Raw genomic sequence first — 23275 nt, 5'->3', positions numbered from 1 at the left:
GTTAGGATTTTTGACTGGAAACAAAGTACAGCTGTGTTATATCTAATGATAACAGTTTTAGTCTAACTGAAGATAATGGTTTACATTTTATACGCTAACATATTAAAGATAGAGATTAAACGCAACGGGGGAATAATTCGTTGTTTTCAATATGGTGTAGCGTAAGTGAGCATCAACTGCCAAGTAGATTGACAAATCAGAAACTGCGCTAGTGACGAGCTCATTTGCATTTCTTTTGTGATATTAACAGATAGTTTTATCGTTATGTTTATGTTGTTGTTTCGAAGACATGTCTGGACTTAGATAACTTTAATGAATATTTTGAGTAAGAATTAAGTTATAAGAGGATTTTCTAGTAAGGAGATTATTCGGAAGTGTTCATGTTCATTGTATGGAATGTTATTCGAAGTTGCTAGATATAAAGATTTTTAGATGTCATGGTTGAACATTACTTGTAACACTGTTGCACAGGACTTTGTTTAAAAAATGTCTTACTAAAGTTTTCTGAAGTTTTCACTGCTCAGAAGAATAGATAGATATTGGTACATGGTTGAAGGTTTATCGAGAGGTTTCTAAATTATTGACGATGGCACGACACTAGAATAAATGCTATTTACTGGATAATATAGTAGGCTTACTAAGCATTGGGTGGTAAAAGTGCTGATTAGTTACATAACTGAAGTTTATCAATCACTACTTTATAAAAGGACATCAAGAAAGTCTGAAACTGTAGTTCTCATTTTAAATAACTGTTTCTGATTCGGGCATATATCATATAATTTTGCTTAGATGCATGGTTTAGATTAAATTGATTGACAGTGAGTTTTCTGTCCGATTAAATATTAAATAAATAATTTTTAGATGTTTTTAAGCATTATAACAATCATAGGAAATTTATAATTGGTTAAATTCTGAATAACAATATCGATGTTTATGAATTGCAAAACTATATGTTTTGTTGAACTAGATTTGTTTGATAGTTTAAAGTAGTGAACTATGATTGTGAATAATAAGTATGTTTTATTATAAAATCTTAGGAAATTTTCACTTTACTTAGACGAAGTGGCACTCATTTGTCTAACAGTATGCATGCCTGTGACAGGAATTGAGCAATTATAACTGAGGAAATATATTGTGGTTAATATGAGGTGATATTGAATAACTCAATGAAGTTTCAACATAAGACATTAGACATTTGCATTTGATACTGATTCATTGGAATATTGTTTCAACTTTATTTTGTTCGAGGGTTGGATAGGATCTGAACAACAACAACAATCCCAGCAACGTCAACATCAACCCAAGCAGCATCAACATCAACAACTACATCAACAGCATAGCCAGCACCAACAACAACAGTCCCAGCAACGTCAACACCAACCCCAGCAGCATCAACATCAATCCCAACAACAGCAACAACTTCATCAACTCCAGCAACCCTATCAAGACCAACAACAGCAGCAGCAACATCAACAACTTCAGCAACCATCTCTACAGCAACACCAACAACAAACATTTCAACACCTACAGCAGCCGCAACAAGCCCACCCCCTCCAGCAACAACAGCAACAGCAACATCAACAACAACAACCACAACCCCATCAACAGCATCATCAAAATCTACAGCAACAACTACAAGCCCAGTCCCACCAACAACAGCAACCTCAATTTCACCAGCAACACCCACCGGCACAACAGCAACCACAACTTCATCAACAGCAACAGCCGACCCAAGCTCAGCTAATACATAGAAGCGCACAGGTATACAGTGAAACACCTAGCTGGATGTTCCGGCCAGCGCAACGTAGCTCTTTTTCGGAAACAGGAAATTTTATGAACTAATGACGCCTTCATGTGAAGCTAGCGATAATTTAATTTTGACAAGTCCAACCACTGCGTCTAATAATTTAATTGAAATTTTGACTTACTGTCAAAACTTCAATAGAATGAAAAGTGCCGCAAAAATCGATACTATTAATCAAGCTATCAGCGGATGCCTTTATACTGCTATTCTTGGTACGGAGACCAGTTGGGACGCTAGTATTTTAAGCGAAGAGGTTTTCTCTAGCAACTTTAATGTATTCAGGAATGATAGAAATCTGTTATCATCCGGGAAAAAGTCAGGAGGCGGCGTTTTAGTCGCCATTAAAACCGATTTTGACTCAGAAAAACTTGATTCTGACGTTTTTGCACATTTTGAACACGTATGGGTCAAAGCTCAGATTGCAAAAGAGACTCACATCTTTGCATCTATGTATTTTCCCCCGTTATCGCCACTCAGCTCATATGAAGATTTCTTCAGGAACGCTGAAAAAATTATCTCCAGTCTAGATCCCGAATCCAAAATACATTTGTATGGCGATTTCAATCTCGGTGCTGTCTACTTCATGGTTGACGCAGAAAACGAGTCTATTCTTATTCCCATCTTAGGGGAAAGTGATAGATTACAAGTAATTTTTGATAAAATGTACTCTCTCGGCCTAAATCAAATTAATCATGTTAAAAATCAAAATAATCGCTTTCTTGATCTTCTTTTTACTAATATGACTGAAGACTTCTGTGTGACTGAAGCAAATAATCCACTTTGGAAAAATGAAGCTCATCACACAGCAATTGAATTTTCACTTTTCGTGCATAAGGCTAATAACAGACCAGATGGTTCAGATTACGAAGAAATTCCTGATTACAATAATGCCAATTATCCCTTAATCAAATGTAGACTATTAGAAGTTGATTGGAAAGCATTACTAGAGAAAGAAACGAACATCGAGCTAGCAGTTAACACTTTCTATAGCATTATATACGACATCCTCGATGAAAGCGTCCCTATACACAATTGACAAACACCCGCCTTGGTTTACAAGAGAGGTTAAAAACCTTAAAAATAGAAAACAAAAAGCTCACAAAGCTTACAAAAGCAATAGCCAAAAACTTGATGAGTATCTACAAATATGCAGTCAGTTAGAAGTCACCATCCAATTTGAATTTGAAAAGTATCATAGAAAGGTAGAATCGGAAATCAAGAGTGATTCCAAGCAGTTTTTCAATTTTGTCAAATCAAAATTAAAAAGTAGTAATTTTCCGTCAAATATGTCTCTCGACAATAAAATTGGCAAAAACAGTGCAGAAATTTGTGAATTATTCGCAAACTTTTTTGAAAGCGTATACACCTCTTTTGATGAAAACGATCGCGACCGAAGCTACTTTTCCTTTATACCCCAAGCGAATAACGAAATAACAGTCGATAGCTTAACTTTCGATGAAATTCAGGCGGCTCTTAAAGCTCTTGACAGTTCAAAAAGTACCGGACCAGATGGAATATCTCCAAAATTTGCAAAAAATGTAGCCTCTGAACTGGCTTCTCCGCTTTATTGGCTATTTAATCTATCATTAAAATCAGGAATATTCCCAAGTGCTTGGAAGAAATCATATTTAGTTCCAATTTTCAAATCCGGTAAAATCTGACGTGAAAAACTACCGTGGAATTGCTCTTATTTCATGTATTCCCAAGCTCTTTGAGGCAATAGTTAACAACAAAATGTTTGCTCAATTAAAAGACTACATAACACAAAAACAGCATGGATTTTTCAAAGGGCGCTCAACCGCAACTAATCTTCTCTCGTTCGTAAACTACACATTGAATGAAATGGATAACAAAAACTCTGTACAGACACTCTATACTGACTTTAGCAAAGCCTTCGACAGAGTGGACATTCCTATGCTTCTTTTCAAATTGGATAAAATCGGAATTGATTCTAATCTACTTTCATGGCTTAAATCTTACTTAACAAAACGCACGCAATGTGTTAAATTTAATGGCCTCATATCTAGGCTCATCAATGTTACTTCCGGGGTACCTCAAGGCTCTCATTTAGGCCCATTACTTTTTATTCTTTACGTAAATGATGTATCCTTTATATTTAAGCATATCAACGTTTCGATTTACGCAGATGACATGAAATTGTTTATGAAAATTAAAGACGAAACTGACGCTTCAAGATTCCAGAACGAAATCAACATATTTTTTGAATGGTGCTGTCGTAGCCTTTACAACTTAACATTAAAAGTGTACATCGATCTTGTTCAGCAGAAAAATAATTAAGCCAAATATAAACGTAAAACTAGACAACCAGATAGTTGAAACCTGTTCAAATGTTAGAGATTTAGGAGTCATACTTGATTCTAAAATGACTTTCATCGAACATTACAACACGATGGTATTCAAAGCAACTAATATGCTCAACTTGATAAAACGATTCAGTTATAACTTTAAGGACCCCTATACATTGAAAACATTGTTCATAGCTTATGTTCGCTCTATTCTTGAATATTGTAGCGTCGTGTGGAGTCCACACATCAAAACACACGAAACCCGTATTGAATCAGTGCAAAAACAATTTTTACTATTTGCTCTTCGTAAACTAGGGTGGACAGTGTTTCCTCTTCCATCGTATATTGCACGCTGTATGTTAATAAGCTTAGAAACACTTGTAAAGCGTCGTGAATTCGCTTCTCTTTCGTTCGTAAATGATCTTATTGCAAACCGAATTAATTCTCCAGAGTTGTTACAAACATTAAATTTCTATGAACCCACACGCGTATTGAGAGCACGTGAGCCATTCGCATTGCATTTTCACAGAACTGACTACGCTAAACACGGTCCCATGAATAGAATGATGGAAACTTATAACAAATATAATAACATAATCGATTTCACAATGACAAAATCCACCATGAAAAACAGTTCTACAATCAAAGATAGATGTTCCCCCCTTGTAATAAGAAACTAAGCAACGATCATGTAGTCTACGTATGTTTGACGAATAAATAAATAAATAAATAAATAAATAAATTAGAATTTATTAGTAAACGAATCATTCTTGTGTTGAAGAAGAAATCGAAACCAAGCCCATCGATACAATATTTTACCTTTAAAGCAGGATATAACTGAGATTAAGATCATGGGATGTTTTTCCGTTACGTTGTGTTGGTGTGTTTTGTTATATATTTTCAGACGTTGTGTAAGACGAATATAGTGAATTGCGCAAGGGCCATAACGGATATATTTTTAAATTTGTTGATTCAGGATATTGTGCTGAGGTAGACGTTCTACTTGGAGAATATATTCCAGTGATATATTTAGTCAAACAAATATAGTTCTCGAGTACATCTTGATGTGATTACCGACATCATCAATATTAAAACAAATAGAGATTCTGTATCCTAGATAAACAAATGTTAAATCAGTAATTTTTAATGTAACATGGCTAAGTTCACAAAAGGTTGAACATAGTAAAAGCGTTTATGTATATGGAAATTGATTATTAGTTTAGTTTTTAGTTTTAGTTTTCAACTAGCAATAATCGCACCTCGGATGTACCTCATTGGTTACGATATCGCCACTGCGCAAAGCTGCATCAACAGATGAAGAAGAATTTATTCAACTTTTGTTGTGTAAGATGTATACATTAGAGTAGCATAATAGATAGGTCACCTTCACGATCTGCATCACATTATTACCATGAATGGGTAAAACAGGTCTCAAGACGATAATATGTATAACAGTAAGCAGTAAGTTAGAGTAGAGTTTCACATATGACAGATACTATTTTATTTTAAAGAAGTTAGAGATTTCTATTGACATTGTTAGGTTTTGCACTAGGTCAACATCATTCAAATAAAACCAAGGGGGGATTGTAGGGTCTGATCCGCTGAGTGTCATGCCCCTTGGCAGATAAGCTGAGAGAGAACAGCGTGTGGGTAAAAACCGAAGGGAAAGAGTTAGTTGAGTAGTAGCTGTGGACGAGGACGGTGCTGGCGGCGATGGTGATCGAGCTGCGTCCGGAATGGCGAGGACCCCACAGTTTGGAATAAGGTTTAATTTGTTCGACATCTCTTGCGAACTTTTCATTTCGCAGGAGAGTGAATCTGTGGTCAATAACCTTTTGCAAATCTTTTTGAATTCGCTTCAGTGCAGGATCACGAGAACGTTGATACTGTCTTCGGCGAACATTTTCAGACGAATCAGAAGCTGAAGATCGTCATCAATAATGGGAGAATCAAATTTGACTTGGACTTTAGGAATAGCAATATTCCTAGCATCCAAAATTGCATTAGTTAAAGATTCCAAGGCTGAATCAATATCAGCTTTAGTTTCTAAAACAAAATCATGATTTAAATTATTCTCAATATGATGCTGATACCTGTCCCAATTAGCTTTGTGATAATTAAACACAGAACTATTGGGTCTGGTAACTGCTTCATGAGAAAGTGAAAAAGTTACTGGAAGGTGATCAGAATCAAAATCAGCATGAGTCACTAAAGGACCACAATACTGACTTTGATTTGTCAAAACCAAATCAATTGTTGATGGATTTCTAACAGAAGAAAAGCAAGTTGGCCCATTAGGATATAAAACCGAATAAAGACCAGAAGTACAATCTCTGAATAGAATTTTACCATTGGAATTTACTTTTGAATTATTCCAAGATTGGTGTTTGGCATTAAAATCACCGATGATCAAAAATCGAGATCTATGCCGAGTAAGTTTATTCAAATCCCCTTTAAGATAATTTTTATTTTCCCCAGTGCATTGGAAAGGCAAATATGCAGCTGCAATCATAATTTTCCCAAAAGAAGTTTCAAGTTCAATGCCCTAACTTTCAATAACTTTTAACTTAAAGTCACGTAACGTGCTATAAGTCATACTACGGTGGATAACTATTGCAACTCCACCGCCATTTCGATACATTCGGTTATTAGTTATAACTTTATAATCTGGATCACTTTTCAAATAAGTGCCAGTTTTTAAAAATGTTTCGGTTATAACAGCAACATGCACGTTATGAACTCGTAAAAAGTTGAAAAAATCATTTTCTTTCGCTTTTAAAGAGCGAGCATTAAAATTCATAATATTGATGGAATTACTTAGATCCATGATTAAACTTCAGGGTAAGAACAACATCATTCGCAAATTTTAATCCAATCTGGATAGCTTCCATCATGGATGTAGCATTACTCATTGTTTGAATTAAACCAAACAGTGAGTTTTGCAAAAAAGTCATTTTTTCAAACGTGACATCGCCGAGATCAGAAGATCCCAAAGCGTTGCCAGCAGAAACATTTTCAAATGAAATTTGAGGTACCTGACCAATTTCAGGAAGATTGGTAGAGGATATAAAATTCGTGGATGAACCCGAACTCGAAACGACGTTGGCATAAGAAATACCATTAGTGTTACCTAACTTTTCCACGGTAGGGGTATTTCTAGCATTGTTCGAGTGAGACAACACGAACGTTTGATTTAAAGATGCAGGTACAACCTGATTTTGAAAAAAATCGGTTTGGATTTCGGCTGATGCTTAGCACGAGAATCCAAAACCTTTTTTCTGATGGGGCAATCCCAGAAATTTGATTTGTGATTTCCACCACAATTTGCACATTAAAATTGGGTGACTTCTTTCACGGGACAATTGTCCTTGTCGTGAGAAGAATCCCCGCAAACCATGCATTTTGGAACCATGGCGCAATGATCAGTACCGTGACCGAATGCCTGGCAACGCCGGCACTGGGTCAGATTCTGGCCATTACCGCCATGTTTCTTAAAATGCTCCCACTTTACCCGTACATGGAACAAAAACTGAACTTTGTCCAAAAGTTTCAAATTGTTGATTTCATTTCTGTTGAAATGAATCAGATAAAATTGTGAAGTCAAACCAAAGCGAGACATATTCCCGTTTGATTTTTTCTTCATTGGTATTACTTGGGATGGGGCAAAGCCAAGCAACACCTTAAGTTCGTTTTTGATCTCATCCACCGACAAGTCGTTGGAGAGACCTTTCAGGACCGCCTTGAATGGACGAGCATTCTTGGTCTCATACACAGAAAATAAAATCATGGTAATATTACATCTGGGAAGGGGTACATCTTTTATGTCAGAAAAAAGGTGTAATTTTACATCTGGAAATGTGTAATTTTACCACTTTTCTGGTGTAATGTCACTTTTTCAGTCTAAATTGAGGTAAAATTACATCATAAAAGAGGTAATATTCAACATTCCAAAATTAAAGCTTCCAAATTTACATTTTTTTTTTCTGTGTACGTGTAGAAATTGTGTTTGTGGTTTTTCAAATAACCAACAAAAGTTTGGTTTTTTTTTTTTTTTTTTAATTTATATTTATTCAAATTTCTTTTCCATGTACATTCATTCAGTTAAAATATTATTGAGTGTCCAATCACAAACGATGACTTTTCACCTCAATTTTAAATACTAGCAACTTTCATTTATTCATGAAATATTGTAGCTTTCGCTATTCAGTGATTTCAAATGTAGGAGGTCCTACATGTACAAAAGGGAAAAGGGATACCTTAAAACTAACTTATAAACTATATAAAGAGCGGATCAATGCAGCTGAAGACTGCAATGATTTTTGTCGAAATGCATCAATTATCTTATTGGACATAACATCCAAAGTGTCAACTTCGGCTAATTGATGAAGTTCACTGGTGCTGAACCAGGGAGGAAGTTTCAGAATCATTTTCAGAATTTTGTTCTGAATCCTCTGAAGTTTTTTCTTCCTGGTTAAGCAACAGCTTGTCCAGATCGGCACAGCATAAAGCATGGCAGGTCTGAAAATTTGTTTATAAATTAACAGTTTATTCTTGAGACAAAGTCTAGAATTCCTGTTTATAAGTGGATACAAACATTTAATATATTTGTTACATTTAACCTGGATACTTTCAATGTGATCCTTGTAAGTAAGGTTTTTGTCAAAACCAAGTCCAAGATATTTCACTTGATCCTCCCACTTTAAATTTACCTCATTCATCTTTATAATGTGATGACTTTTGGTTTAAGAAAATCAGCCCTTGGTTTGTGAGGGAAAATAATAAGTTGAGTTTTGCAGCATTTGGAGTAATTTTCCATTCTTTCAAATAAGAATTGAAAATATCCAAGCTTTTTGTAATCTTCTTGTGATGACACGAAGGCTTCTGCCTTTGGCGGAGATGCTTGTGTCATCAGCAAAAGTGATTTCTGACATCCTGGGGCAAATCAGGCAAGTCAGAAGTAAAAATATTGTATAAAATTGGACCCAAAATGCTTCCTTGAGGGACGCCAGCACGTACAGGTAGTTGATCAGATTTGCTATTCTGATAACATACCTGCAGAGTACGATCCGTCAAATAATTTTGAATAATTTTCACGATATAAATTGGAAAATTAAACCTTTTCAATTTCGCAATCAAACCTTTATGCCAAACACTGTCAAATGCTTTTTCTATGTCTAGAAGACAGTAGAATAGCCCTCAGATTTGTTGCTTCGAATCAAATTTGAAACTCTCAACAACTGATGAGTAGTTGAATGCCCAAGGCGAAATCCAAACTGCTCATCAGCGAAAATTGAATTTTCATTAATGTGCGTCATCATTCTATTAAGAATTATTCTTTCGAATAATTTACTAATAGATGAAAGCAAACTAATGGGCCGATAGCTTGAGGCTTCAGCAGGATTTTTATCCGGTTTCAAAATCGGAATTACTTTGGCATTTTTCCAACTACTGGGAAAATATGCCAAATCAAAACATTTGTTGAAAATTTTGACCAAGCAACTTAAAGTTGCTTCTGGTAATTTTTAATTAAAATGTAAAAATGCCATCCTCACCAGGGGCTTTCATATTTTTAAATTTTTTGATAATAGATTTTATTTCATTCAGATCCGTATTAAAAACTTCATCTGATGAAAATTCTTGTTCAACAATATTCTGAAATTCTATTGAAATTTGATTTTCAATAGGACTCAAAACATTCAAGTTGAAATTATGAGCACTCTCAAACTGCTGAGCAAGTTTTTGAGCTTTTTCCCCATTAGTTAATAGAATATTATCACCATCTTTTAAAGAAGGGATGGGTTTTGAGGTTTCTTAAGAACCTTTGAAAGTTTCCAAAAAGGTTTGGAATAAGGTTTAATTTGTTCGACATCTCTTGCGAACTTTTCATTTCGCAGGAGAGTGAATCTGTGGTCAATAACCTTTTGCAAATCTTTTGAATTCGCTTCAGTGCAGGATCACGAGAACGTTGATACTGTCTTCGGCGAACATTTTCAGACGAATCAGAAGCTGAAGATCGTCATCAATAATGGGAGAATCAAATTTGACTTGGACTTTAGGAATAGCAATATTCCTAGCATCCAAAATTGCATTAGTTAAAGATTCCAAGGCTGAATCAATATCAGCTTTGGTTTCTAAAACAAAATCATGATTTAAATTATTCTCAATATGATGCTGATACCTGTCCCAATTAGCTTTGTGGTAATTAAACACAGAACTATTGGGTCTGGTAACTGCTTCATGAGAAAGTGAAAAAGTTACTGGAAGATGATCAGAATCAAAATCAGCATGAGTCACTAAAGGACCACAATACTGACTTTGATTTGTCAAAACCAAATCAATTGTTGATGGATTTCTAACAGAAGAAAAGCAAGTTGGCCCATTCGGGTATAAAACCGAATAAAGACCAGAAGTGCAATCTCTGAACAGAATTTTACCATTGGAATTTACTTTTGAATTATTCCAAGATTGGTGTTTGGCATTAAAATCACCGATGATCAAAAATCGAGATCTATGCCGAGTAAGTTTATTCAAATCCCCTTTGAAATAATTTTTATTTTCCCCAGTGCATTGGAATGGCAAATATGCAGCTGCAATCATAATTTTCCCAAAAGAAGTTTCAAGTTCAATGCCCAAACTTTCAATAACTTTTAACTTAAAGTCACGTAACGTGCTATAAGTCATACTACGGTGGATAACTATTGCAACTCCACCGCCATTTCGATTCATTCGGTTATTAGTTATAACTTTATAATCTGGATCACTTTTCAAATAAGTGCCAGTTTTTAAAAATGTTTCGGTTATAACAGCAACATGCACGTTATGAACTCGTAAAAGTTGAAAAATTCATTTTCTTTCGCTTTTAAAGAGCGAGCATTAAAATTCATAATATTGATGGAATTACTTAGATCCATGATTAAACTTCAGGGTAAGAACAACATCATTCGCAAATTTTAATCCAATCTGGATTGCTTCCATCATGGATGTAGCATTACTCATTGTTTGAATCAAACCAAACAGTGAGTTTTGCAAAAAGTCATTTTTCAAACGTAACATCGCCGAGATCAGAAGATCCCAAAGCGTTGCCAGCAGAAAAATTTTCAAATGAGATTTGAGGTACCTGCCCAATTTCAGAAAGATTGGTAGAGGATTTAAAATTCGTGGATGAACCCGAAACGACGTTAGCATAAGAAATGCCATTGTTGTTACCTAACTTTTCCACGGTAGGGGTATTTCTAGAATTGTTCGAGTGAGACAGCACGAACGTTTGATTTAAAGATGCAGGTACAACCTGACTTTGAGAAAATTTCGGTTTGGATTTCGGCTGATGCTTAGCACGAGAATCCAAAACCTTTTTCTGATGGGGCAATCCCAGAAATTTGATTTGTGATTTCCACCACAATTTGCACATTTAAATTGGGTGACTTCTTTCACGGGACAATTGTCCTTGTCGTGAGAAGAATCCCCGCAAACCATGCATTTTGGAACCATGGCGCAATGATCAGTACCGTGACCGAATGCCTGGCAACGCCGGCACTGGGTCAGATTCTGGCCATTACCGCCATGTTTCTTAAAATGCTCCCACTTTACCCGTACATGGAACAAAAACTGAACTTTGTCCAAAAGTTTCAAATTGTTGATTTCATTTCTGTTGAAATGAATCAGATAAAATTGTGAAGTCAAACCAAAGCGAGAAATATTCCCGTTTGATTTTTTCTTCATTGGTATTACTTGGGATGGGGCAAAGCCAAGCAACACCTTAAGTTCGTTTTTGATCTCATCCACCGACAAGTCGTTGGAGAGACCTTTCAAGACCGCCTTGAATGGCCGAGCATTCTTGGTCTCATACGTGTAGAAATTGTGTTTGTGGTTTTTCAAATAACCAACAAAAGTTTGGTGATCTTGTAAAGATTCCGTCAACAAGCGACATTCTCCTCTTCGACCAAGCTGGAACGAAACCTTCAAATTGCAAGTTTCCTTGCAATTCTTCAGTTGCGTTCGAAAGCTGGCCGAATCGGAGACGGAAGTCACTACAATTGGCGGAGCCTTTACTCGTTTCTCGACGGCAGAAGGCTCAGTACGAGGAGAAGGATCCTTGTGAACAGTTTCGGATAAAACACCGAAACTATTTGCCAATGGAATTGGAGGATTGACCTCACTTTCAGAATCAGAATCAGACCTCGGATGAGGCTGTTTTCTTTTTCTGTTTCCGTTAGCCGATTTAGCGTTCAAACGCTTCTGTTGTTAGAATGACGTCACAGTGCGCCAAACACTAACACATCTGTTCTGAAAAAACGGTGTACACCTATGTACACACTCTTGGACTGTTTACACTTTATTCCAGATCGTTCCGTCAAAATAAACGCACGCGTTTTTCGTTTGCTCTCGAAGTAAAACTGTTTTTATTATTTTTTCCTACGCGCGGTACCTGTGGCCACTCTGCTGCTTAACCTGGTCGGTGCTGACAGGTTATGGGCCCAGGAAAGGAAATCGGTGAAACGGAATTGGTTTGACGGAAAGGTGGAGCGGAGCTTTGGAGCAGCAGCTGGAATCGAGGAAGTGAGGTTAAGTCACCGGAGCGCTGAAAGATGGAGAAGGGGAAGGTGGACTTCAAGCGGCTGGGATACGAAAACTACGAGACATGGAAGCAGCGGGCCAGGCAATTCCTCACACGCGAGGGTTTGTGGAAGTACGTCGTCGGAGTGGTTCCGCCGGTGAAGGAACGGTCGGACGAGTGGATCGAGAAGAACGAGTTGACGTTGCAGTCGATTGGATATTTGGTGGATGATTCTCAACTGAGGTTGATAAAGGACGCAACGACAGCTCAGGAAGCGTGGGGAGTGCTGAAAAAGTGGCACAACCAAGACTCGTCGGTGGGCAAGGTGTCGCTGATAAAGAAACTGGCCAAGTTGGATTTGTCAGAAGGCGGGGACATGCGAGACTACCTCACGGAGATGGAAGAACTGTTCGAAAAGCTGGAAAACACGGGTGCGAACATAGACGAGGACATCAAGGCGGCATTCATGCTGGCGAACTTGCCCGAATCGTACGAGAACACGGTGTCTGCGATTCAAGGAAGGATGGACGTGTTAACGGTAAAGTTTGTCAAAACCAAGCTGCTGGAGGAGTATGGACGCCGGAAGGACAAGACGTACGAGGATGACAAGGCAATGTTGGCAAGGAAGGGACAGCACAGTTCACCGAGATTCGACAGCAAGCGAGAGTGCTACGCATGCGGAAGTGATGGGCATTTGGTTCGAGACTGCGATCTGGTGAAAAAGGTTCGTGGTGAGAGCGCAAAGAATAACAGGAGAAGCAGAGCACTAGCCGCTCGCGTCGACGACAAGGACGAGGACAACTTGTATTTCGCGGCGATTCAGGAGGAGTGCGGAGGAGGAGATTGGTACTTAGACTCCGGTGTCTCAGTACACATGACTGGCCAGATCGACTCGTTGAACCAACGTAAACGGAAGTCTCAAGAGGTGAAGCTAGCTGATGGGAAGGTATTGAGGTCAACTTTGTCTGGGTCGGTTAATTTTTGCGCACTGAATGGAAGCGAGGGTTCATCTACGGTGAAGTTGAATGATGTGTTGTATGTGCCAGGGCTTAAGGTGAATCTTGTGTCTGTGAATTCGATCACGACGAAAGGGCTCGATGTTATGTTTAAGGCTAAGGAGTGTCACATAATGAAGGATGCAAAGGTCGTTGCGAGAGGCCGAAAGATCGGGAAGTTGTATAAGCTGAACGTTTAACATTCTGCTGTTGATTTGAACTAGCGCGTGAAAGAAAAGTTTGTTGGGGTGTTTAGCGAGGAGGAGTGTTGTTAGAATGACGTCACAGTGCGCCAAACACTAACACATCTGTTCTGAAAAAAACGGTGTACACCTATGTACACACTCTTGGACTGTTTACACTTTATTCCAGATCGTTCCGTCAAAATAAACGCACACGTTTTTCGTTTGCTCTCGAAGTAAAACTGTTTTTATTATTTTTTCCTACGCGCGGTACCTGTGGCCACTCTGCTGCTTAACCTGGTCGGTGCTGACAGCTTCACCGACGTAACGACCAAATCTTCAGAAGATTTGCGTTTACCTTTGTTTTGACGCATTTTGCAAGCAGAGTTCTCTTAAAAAGATGGCTTCGTTTGTAAAATACAACAAAATTTCAGGTGGGGTTAGTCTTGAAAAGACTGTTTAGAATTTGGGAAAATAACTCAGGTAGTCTTTAAAAAGACTGTGATTTTTTTTAAATAACTCTGAGCTTAGGTAGTAAAAAATACCGCAGCTCTAGTGTCCGTTCACCTCGAAGGTTCGCCGCCATCTTGGATGGTCTTGTCGTCGATTGCACCAGCTGCTTCACCAATTAAGGCATCGTCCAGGCGATAGAGCTTGATTCGGGCGGATTCGTTTGATCGATCAACCACGTCCTTGAACATGATTTTAAACTTCTCCCAATTTTCATACTTGCCATCAAACGTCGGAATGATCTGAGGAAGTAGCTGCTGGATGATCACCGCTGGAGGACCGGCTGATGCGAGGGCGTTGAAGGGGCCGGCAGCGACAGGCAGGTCTTCTGTCCATTGTTCGAGGGTCCTGCTAACCTGTTTGTACAGGGTTTTAAACTCCTTCCGCTTCGTGTCGTGTGGGCCCCGAGAATTGGACCCAGACAGGAGGATGATCCGCTGGTGTAAGCTGCCGAATTCACTGTTGATCTGCTCTAAATCCTTCTGGTGTGCTCTGACATCCGCGGCCTTGAGTTCAGCTTGTTCCACACCTGGTCCCGGAGGTGGATAAGGCCGTCCAATTCATCTTCCTTCACTTTCTTCGCTGGGGTACGTGGCGTTTTTGGTGGCATGTTCCCAAAAGTTTCTTTTGTTTCTTCTTCTTTTTTCACTTTTCACTCGCGACCGAGACGGACCGAGACTGAAATGTCTCGCACTTTCCATGCTCACGGCTACGTGTCTCTCACTGGAGTCCGGAACTGTCCGCAGTTTCTTGAGGCCAGTTTGCCTCCACTTTTCACCAACTTCTTCACCAAATCCACGCCAGATGGCCAAATCCGGGTCGATTGGACCAATGTTCGGGCCGACATCTTGGCCCCACAAATATGGCGGATCTGAAGTGCCGGTGGACACTTCCAAGTGGACTGTATGATGTGAATGGCCGTGGCTGTGGTGAAGAAGAACGCACTAGGTTTTTAAATACTAAAACCGACGACACGACAAGCCACTCGTTGGCCGTTGGCCAACTTACGATAGGGTACCCACCACCAGTCAGATCAGGAACGGACGTCACCGCCGCGGTACGGTAGTGAGCCGAGGTTTTTCCGCCCCGTGGCGAAACGAGTGTGGGATGAGGATCGACCGAGAGGACGTCGATATAAAAGAGTTTTCATGGTACGCCATGCTTGAGTACGAGAATTTCCGGGAGTACGCGAGTTCAGCTGTGAAGTTTCGCTGGTCAACAACCGGTACGTGGTCACGGCGGCACATTGAGTGGATGAGGAAGTCGGAAGAAGGTGGAAATGCTGTAAGTGCTGGAATGTGGTACAACTTCTTGAAATGCAATTTATTTCCATTTGTAGATTTCCCGGGAAATCGACCATTTTTGGATCTCTCGATTCCCGGGAAATTCGGTCGAGACTCCCGGGAATTTTTTAACTTAAAAATATTGAAGCAAACATAGATAAACTAATAAGAAAAACATTTTGAAAAAATTGTTTTGAACATTTAATGTTCAATGTTCGATGTGCGATGTTCAATTTCGAAAAAACCAATGCTTCTCTAATCTTCTTATCCAGAAAGTTTAAACTTTAACTTGTCAAAAATTCCAAACGCTAGAATTGAGAAAAATTTGGACCCCAAAATTTACCTTTAAAAATATTTACCAGTTACACCCCAGACATGAAATCAAATGTTTTATTTTCAAATATTTTTTTAATTATTTCTAAGAGGAAAAAGATTTTTCAAGTTAAGTTTATTTCCATAATCTTCTCTTGAGCATAGCAATCCTCATAATCTAGTTTTTTGTGAACATATGAATTTTCCTGATAACTCTAATATTTCTTCAATTAAACTTTAGAGTTGACCTCAAAAATAACAAAAAAAGTTGAATTTGTTGTTTTCAGTCGATGTTTATCATATTGCAAAATTCCCGATACTGGAAAATTATATATTAGTTATTTTTTTTTACAAAAATCTAATAACAACTTTGTGCAACTTTTGAAAAATGACTCAGTGCGAATTAAGATTCGTAAATATTTTAAACTATAATTTTGAGTCTTAAAAAGCTCAGGAAACGATTTTGTATTTCAGAAAAAAATCAAAAAGTTTCATATAGTTCCATAAAATTATGAGGCTGCTTAAATTACCGTCTCATAGAATTAGTATGAATCAATTGTAACTGAATTTATTAGAAAAACAAAAACAAATTTATTACTTTTCATTTTATTAAATTTTAGCACTATTGGCATAGTAAAAAAACTCCCGGGTCCCGGAAATTCCCGGGAAATGGCCAAATTCAACTCTCGATTCCCGGGAAATTGAAAATCTCGAGAATCGTCACCCTCTAATGGTGATGGTCTTGGTCACCTTGATGTCATACAGTTGCTTGTCCGCGGCCTAGACGCCCAGCTAGTTCGGTTGGTCATCATCGATGAAACGGCGATCCGTAAGATTAAACCACACAGAAAGATGTTCGCCTTTTTGGATTGTCCTACACCCTCCCAAATTACCAAGATATTGCGACGTTCCTGCGAGTACGTACCGGAACCTAACATTTTGCTGCTCGGTACCATTTAGAACGCTGCTGGAGCACTTGTCCTCACTACAGCCTTGCATCTGGAGAAAAGCGGCCGCATCAAGTACGACCACAAAAGTAGCCGCTTCCAGATCAACGCAATTGGTCAAATCGCCTCGCAATGCTACTGCACGCACGACACAATGCTGACGTACAACCAGGTGCTGAAGACGACGCTCAGCTAGATTGAACTTTTTCGCGTGTTTTCGTTGTCCGGTGAGTCTGGAGTTCGGAGTCTGCGAGGAGGAGAAACTCGAGCTGCAGAAGCTGATGTAGCGGGTCCCATTCCAGATTCCACCTTTGCTTTGCTCGAGATCAGTGTCTTGCGAACCTTCGTGGTGAACGGACACTGCGGTATTTTTTACTACCTAAGCTCAGAGTTATTTCAAAACAAAATTCACAGTCTTTTTAAAGACTACCTGAGTTATTTTCCAAAATTCTAAACAGTCTTTTCAAGACTAACACCACCTGAAATTTTGTTGTATTTTACAAACGAAGCCATCTTTTTAAGAGAACTTTGCTTGCAAAATGCGTCAAAACAAAGGTAAACGCAAATCTTCTGAAGATTTGGTCGTTACGTCGGTGAAGCGTTTGAACCAAGGGGTTGGGCACATGCTTGATCCGTATGGCATTTGGAGCAAATCCAGTAAATAATGGTAAATAATGGTAAATACGGATTCACGAGGATGAACTTAAAGATTTGAGAGAAAATTTCGATCAGTGTGGGCTGTGACGTTTCTAAACGTCATTGGCAACTGTCACCTAGATTAGTTTTGTATTTCGAAGAAGATTCGGATGGAACTAGAAATACTAGAACTACCCGGACTGGAGCCGGAAGCTGAGGAATTTGGCCAAATCATTTTTGGTCAAACAACACCTGCTGAATAGAGCGGCAAAGGCGAAGGTGTCGTTTACCTAGTGATGGAACTGGGTTGTCGTTGATCCAGTTGTGTACGGTAAAAAATTGGCATGCTGTGTTCGACACCTATAAAACCGGAAACCCTCCCCCGAAGTAGCACCTAGCATCCCCGCTGATCGTGTCGAAGCTTACCGGACGACCCCGACTAAAGTATCACAGAAGCGCTTGTACGGTCTTTCGCACATCATCAGCGACGTAGTGCTCTTGCGGTAACTACGCCCTGTCCGGCTCTTGGGACAAGGCCCTGCGTCTGTGGGACTTGGCACTCTTGTATTGTCGGTTACGTTATCCGTGCACAACCGTCAGATCATACCCGCCTCGCGATTATCAAGTTGCAGAACATCAACCTGGGGACTAATTTTTCTAAAGCGAATGCTGATGTCTTATCGTTTTCGCCATAACCTGTTCACCGACAAAAAAGGTGCCGTCGATTGGAGGCGTAGCGAAAAGAGTTGGACTCTCCGAGCAAAAAAAAACACCCTGACCAGCCTTTTTATTTGGTACTGATTAATACATGTTAAATTGAATTAAATTGCCACAGGGATCATCACTAGGGTCAGAATGTACGAGTACTTCGCACAGTACTTAGCTCGTTCTTCTCGCGATGCTTATGACGACGTATTCACCGGCCAAGACCCGATCCATTTTCTGCAAACATTACAAATTTAGTTTTATTTTAAGCTTAATTTGAATAACTCAATCGTGAAACTCACTTCCAGCATCCGCCTTCTTCATGGCTTGGTCGCTAACGTCTTGCCGCCGGTACTTGATCAGCATTGACAAGAAGCGGGCCATCAGCGACAGGGAGCGCTGTTCCTTAGCTGGCGGCGGCTGCGTAGATAGCGTCCCGGCGGTTGATAATGCTTGCACGAGCAGCAGCAGGGACTACTGTAACGTCGTTGAAACTAAGTCGTAGTCTACCTGGTGACGAAATGTTCCCTGCAGGTTGGTTTCCGCGGCGCATCGAGGCTGGATCGAACTTCTTGACCGTTGTTGTCACCTTAGCAAACCCTAAATCATCCGCCCGGTCAAAGAAAGCTATTGCGACAAAATTGACTCTTCCTTGGTCTGGATCTACTTTAGTAAAGATTCCTGTTCGTTCCTTGGCCCTGAAAATTCACGAAAAAGAAAGAATTTGAAAAACATAACCTATAGCTTTTATTCGTTTCTCCTTGAACTCACCCACACGTCCCGTTCCGTGGCAGCTCCCATTCCATAGATAGGTTGTATCCGACAGTCACTTGCTTGTCGAAGAACCATTTCTGGGCCACTGTTCCGGAATCCACTCAAGCAGGTTCAACTCCGGCTACAGGAAATTTTCCTGGGGTGCATCTTAATTTGACCGGAAAGTGATTGTGACTTCCGTCTGTTGGGACTGCGAACCAGCTTGATACTTGATAAAGAACTCGGTCCCGATTTTGTTTGCCGGTTCCTTGGAATGCTAGTGGCGGTGATGGAACCGGGTGCGCTGTCTTGAACGCCGTCTGTAGCAGGACCGGGAACGCAATCGATACTTTTCGTGTGCGTTTTCCTTTTTTCTTGTTTGTAAACAATATGCAGCGCGCGACGACGACAATTGACAACCTGCACCACTGAAATAAATCGTAAAGTAGAATTTCGTGTTTTTTTCTATCTCGTGAATATGGATGCACATACGGATTTACCGTAGTAAATACATGCGAAATATGCTATATATGTATAGTGACCACCCCGTGGTTTGAACGCTAAACCGGCTAACGGAAACAGAAAAAGAAAACAGCCTATTCTGAGGTCTGATTCTGATTCTGAATGTGAGGTCAATCCTCCAATTCCATTGACAAACAGTTTCGGTGTTTTATCCGAAACTGATGACAAGGAACCTTCTCCTCGTACTGAGCCTTCTGCCGTAGAGAAACGAGTAAAGGCTCCGCCAATTGTAGTGACTTCCGTCTCCGATTTGGCCAGCTGAACGCAACTGAAGAATTGCAAGGAAACTTGCAATTTGAAAGTTTCGTTCCAGCTTGGTCGAAGAGGAGAATGTCGCTTGTTGACGGAATCTTTACAAGATCACCAAACTTTTGTTGGTTATTTGAAAACCACAAACACAATTTCTACACGTATGAGACCAAGAATGCTCGGCCATTCAAGGCGGTCTTGAAAGGTCTCTCCAACGACTTGTCGGTGGATGAGATCAAAAACGAACTTAAGGTGTTGCTTGGCTTTGCCCCATCCCAAGTAATACCAATGAAGAAAAATCAAACGGGAATATTTCTCGCTTTGGTTTGACTTCACAATTTTATCTGATTCATTTCAACAGAAATGAAATCAACAATTTGAAACTTTTGGACAAAGTACAGTTTTTGTTCCATGTACGGGTAGTGGGAGCATTTTAAGAAACATGGCGGTAATGGCCAGAATCTGACCCAGTGCCGGCGTTGCCAGGCATTCGGTCACGGTACTGATCATTGCGCCATGGTTCCAAAATGCATGGTTTGGGGATTCTTCTCACGACAAGGACAATTGTCCCGTGAAAGAAGTCACCCAATTTAAATGTGCAAATTGTGGTGGAAATCACAAATCAAATTTCTGGGATTGCCCCATCAGAAAAAAGGTTTTGGATTCTCGTGCTAAGCATCAGCCGAAATCCAAACCGAAATTTTCTCAAAGTCAGGTTGTACCTGCATCTTTAAATCAAACGTTCGTGCTGTCTCACTCGAACAATGCTAGAAACACCCCTACCGTGGAAAAGTTAGGTAACAACAATGGCATTTCTTATGCTAACGTCGTTTCGGGTTCGGGTTCATCCACGAATTTTAAATCCTCTACCAATTTTCAAATTGGGCAGGTACCTCAAATTTCATTTGAAAATTTTTCTGCTGGCAACGCTTTGGGATCTTCTGATCTCGGCGATGTTACGTTTGAAAAAATGACTTTTTTGCAAAACTCACTGTTTGGTTTGATTGAGTAGTGCGGTGCCTGTGTGGACGCGCAGTCCTGTTTTTTCGTGTTATTTTCCGTCTCTTTTATGTCGCTGTTCTAGTGCATGGGGTGATTGGTCATTATAATTAAATAATGGCATCAGTAGTGCGGTGCCTGTGTGGACGCGCAGTTCTGTTTTTTTTTCGGGTTATTTTCCGTCTCTTTTATGTCGCTGTTCGAGTGCATGGGGTGATTGGTCATTATAATTAAATAATGGCATCAGTAGTGCAGTGCCTGTGTGGACGCTTAGTCCTGTTTTTTCGTGTTATTTTTCGTCTCTTTTGTGTCGCTGTTCGAGTGCATGGGGTGATTGGTCATTATAATTAAATAATGGCATCAGTAGTGCGGTGCCTGTGTGGACGCTCAGTCCTGTTTTTTCGTGTTATTTTCCGTCTCTTTTATGTCGCTGTTCGAGTGCACGGGGTGATTGGTCATTATAAATAAATAATGGCATCAGTAGTGCGGTGCCTGTGTGGACGCGCAGTCCTGTTTTTTCGTGTTATTTTCCGTCTCTTTTATGTCGCTGTTCGAGTGCATGGGGTGATTGGTCATTATAATTAAATAATGGCATCAGTAGTGCGGTGCCTGTGTGGACGCGCAGTCCTGTTTTTTTGGGTTATTTTCCGTCTCTTTTGTGTCGTTATTTGTGTACATGGGGTGATTGGATTTCTTCTGATTCATGTTGTTTTCATCTCTTTTGTGTCGTTGTTTGTGTGCATGGGGTGATTGGTCTTCTTCTTCTTCTTCTTCTTTTTTCTTTATTTTTAGTTCGCGCGTTCGTTGGCCAATGAGTTTATTTTTGTTCTCTTTACATAGTTTTCGATAGAAACGATCCGAATTCTTTTTTCGAGACAAGCAAGTCGTATTGCTGGATTAAGTCGTTTCTATATCATCGATGATCGGAAGGCATGACGAATATGTTTTAAGGCTTATGATATAAAATCATTTTAATTAATAAAGCCCTTCTTACATCACCGTTGATCGGAAGGCACGCCGACGAAGAATTTCTGGAGGATCGCGGTCGAATTAATACTATATTTAAAATTCTAGATAGCTATCTTTCGATTCGATTGTGAGTAGCGGGACTTCGCGGTTACTATGCAACGTATTTTTGGAGTCTTTTTATATTTTAAATTTATAAGTCCTTCTTTATCATCGTTGATAGGAAGGCACGCCGCCGGTTAAGTTCGTTTAAGTTATTGTTTTAATTTCATTACAATCGGTTACGTGGTGTCCTGTTTTCTTTTCGTTTATATTCGTTGATCGTAATAATTTATTCCAACTGGCAGCTTTAGTATTAACTCATCTACTATTTTTGACATTTGCTCGCGTTATCTTAATTGTACCAACAGTAAAAATATACTGATAAGTCCAGCCCATAGCACTACCGCTCGGTTGGCACGCGTTCGATTAAAACAAACTTTTTAAATAATCAATTATTTATCTTCCGCAGCCGGCTGCCTAAGATTTAAAATTTCAACCGATAAACAAAATGCTCATGGTCACATCACTGCCACTCGTGAATCCTGACCTCATACCCATCTACTAACCTCAAAACTCATGTGATACTTTGTCGGAGAAGCAGTCGATTGGGCGGTCTCTATCACTCAAGTATCGGACTAACATTCCCATCCACTTCCCCGTGACCCTACCACTGGTCGTGGCCGGCGCCGGTATTGATCAGCATGATAGGGGCCTTTGAGAAGTTGCGAAGCGAGGAAAGATAGCACCCACTTATCTTCCACGGCTCGTGGATGTAACTTCTGGAGGTCCTGGTCAATAACGGAGTAGCAACTGCGGGTGGGCACCTATGCTTATGCTTATGCTTATGCTTATGCTTAAACTCACTGTTTGGTTTGATTCAAACAATGAGTAATGCTACATCCATGATGGAAGCTATCCAGATTGGATTAAAATTTGCGAATGATGTTGTTCTTACCCTGAAGTTTAATCATGGATCTAAGTAATTCCATCAATATTATGAATTTTAATGCTCGCTCTTTAAAAGCGAAAGAAAATGAATTTTTCAACTTTTTACGAGTTCATAACGTGCATGTTGCTGTTATAACCGAAACATTTTTGAAAACTGGCACTTATTTGAAAAGTGATCCAGATTATAAAGTTATAACTAGGGGAAATATACCCATTTTAATCACACTAAGCCGTTCGACCAATTCTCATCACTTTTGCCGTTTCTGCTATTAAATCAACATTTTCAGATGTTTCAACAATGAAGAGTTGCTTGCTCACTTTTATTTGAGCTATTTATTACTTTGGAACAGTCAAAAACACTTTATATAAGCTGTAATTCATGATCAAAGTACTGATAGGCCGATAATAGAAATAGGCTGAGAAAGGGTATAGTTCCCCTAATAACCGAATGAATCGAAATGGCGGTGGAGTTGCAATAGTTATCCACCGTAGTATGACTTATAGCACTTTACGTGACTTTAAGTTAAAAGTTATTGAAAGTTTGGGCATTGAACTTGAAACT

The 23275-nt window shown here is 39.4% G+C and overlaps 1 protein-coding gene and 1 non-coding gene across 2 annotated transcripts in view; both read right to left on the bottom strand.

Moving 5' to 3' along the window:
- LOC6052820 (SCY1-like protein 2) overlaps positions 1-23275 on the bottom strand; it is a 186691-nt gene that overhangs the window by 126200 nt on the left and 37216 nt on the right. The gene's annotated exons all lie outside the window — the stretch shown is intronic.
- On the bottom strand, positions 5231-5414 carry LOC119765700. The gene has a single exon (XR_005276915.1). It is a non-coding gene; the product is annotated as a U4 spliceosomal RNA (small nuclear RNA).

The sequence above is a fragment of the Culex quinquefasciatus genome, chromosome 1 (assembly GCF_015732765.1).
Source record: "Culex quinquefasciatus strain JHB chromosome 1, VPISU_Cqui_1.0_pri_paternal, whole genome shotgun sequence".
Classification (NCBI taxonomy): Eukaryota; Metazoa; Arthropoda; class Insecta; order Diptera; family Culicidae; genus Culex; species Culex quinquefasciatus.
The sequence above is the reverse complement of the archived record's forward strand: the minus strand, read 5'-3'. Positions and strand labels throughout refer to the sequence as shown.